The following is a 1,332-nucleotide window of genomic DNA, read 5'->3' on the forward strand; positions in this document are numbered from 1 at the left end:
ACGTCTTTTAGATTTATGCATATACACATCAACTTTCTTTTAATAAATGCAATACACATAACTTTCTTTTAATAAATGCATATACACATCAACTTTTTTGATTTATCATCACCATTCATTATGTCATCATCGCAATTCATTATGACATCAACTTCTTTTTAATAAATGCATATACACATCAACTTTCTTTAGATTAATGCATAAACACATCAACTTTCTTTTTGATTAATGCATAAACACATCAACTTTCTTTTTCATTAAAAGGACATAACAGCTGCTACTTAGCAGTTCCCAGTAAATTACTTCTAGCGGTAAAATCTGCCAGCCGTCTCTTCAGGTCCATTGACAGTTTTGGCAACGGCAGCTCAACGTGCATCGTTAATTGTTTTTCCACAAGACAGAAGATGGGGTGCACCGTCCCGGCGACGCTGCAATACCAGGTCGATGCGTGGAGTGAACGGAGCAAGCCCCTTTTTCAACTCCCATTGCTAAAAATCCATTTAATATGTTGTCCCCTGATAGAGGACATATCAGATATTAAACTGATAAGAAACAGATACTACACTTGATCTTAGCCAAAAGGCCGAGAAAGCGAGACCACCACCTCTATGCTGTCAGATGCGACCTCCCCGGACGGTTCTCAGTTGTCACGGTCCTGTAATTTAAATGGACATAACAGCTGCTGCTTAGCACCCCCGTCCAAGCGCTTCATGGGGAAGCACAAAAAGTTTTAGTTAAAGACGGCAATTGTGGTTTTCCCAATTGGTCAAGCTCCTGCCACGTGCAATATTCCCAATGCTGTCACATTTTGGCTACGTTTAAGAATCTGAGTTTCCTTTTGGAGAGCGCATTTGTTTTACAAGTACAAAAGGCTTAGCCAAACAGCAAAGCCACAAAAATAACTTCAACTCATAGGCGTTCCTCTCCACGGAAGTCTTTAGAAAGGCGAAAGACTTGTGCGTTATGAAGAGAAACCAGAGTAAGTACAGCCCACTCTCGAGAGCAGCCGAAACGCCAGTCTTCCCAGTCCCAACCCTCGCGGTAATTCTCACTTGGTGTGCCGCTTTCCAAATCCAAGGCCTCACCTATTCCCCCCATTGACACAGGGCCAATATTTTGTCCTTGCTGTTTTCTGCCAATCAAAAGTGCAAATCTTGCTACACTTTTGTATGGCTTTATCTTGTCAAGTATTATAACAACGTTTTGATACCAGGACCCAACAAGGTTCACGATCAGTCAGTTTTTAGGGGACAATTCTGGCGCGGTTTGAAAATCTGGCCAGCCAGTTCGTCTTCAGGGTCAGTTGACAGTTTTGGGCAACGGGCAGCTCCA

The 1,332-nt window shown here is 42.3% G+C and overlaps 2 non-coding genes across 2 annotated transcripts; both read right to left on the reverse strand.

Moving 5' to 3' along the window:
- Positions 1-404: 404 nt before the first annotated feature.
- LOC116683914 (U2 spliceosomal RNA) lies at positions 405-596 on the reverse strand. Its single transcript, XR_004330726.1, has one exon. It is a non-coding gene; the product is annotated as a U2 spliceosomal RNA (small nuclear RNA).
- Positions 597-871: 275 nt separating this feature from the next.
- Positions 872-983, reverse strand: LOC116683915 (U5 spliceosomal RNA). Its single transcript, XR_004330727.1, has one exon. It is a non-coding gene; the product is annotated as a U5 spliceosomal RNA (small nuclear RNA).
- Between the last annotated feature and the right edge of the window lie 349 nt (positions 984-1,332).

The sequence above is a fragment of the Etheostoma spectabile genome, unplaced genomic scaffold (assembly GCF_008692095.1).
Source record: "Etheostoma spectabile isolate EspeVRDwgs_2016 unplaced genomic scaffold, UIUC_Espe_1.0 scaffold00019152, whole genome shotgun sequence".
NCBI classification, from domain to species: domain Eukaryota; kingdom Metazoa; phylum Chordata; class Actinopteri; order Perciformes; family Percidae; genus Etheostoma; species Etheostoma spectabile.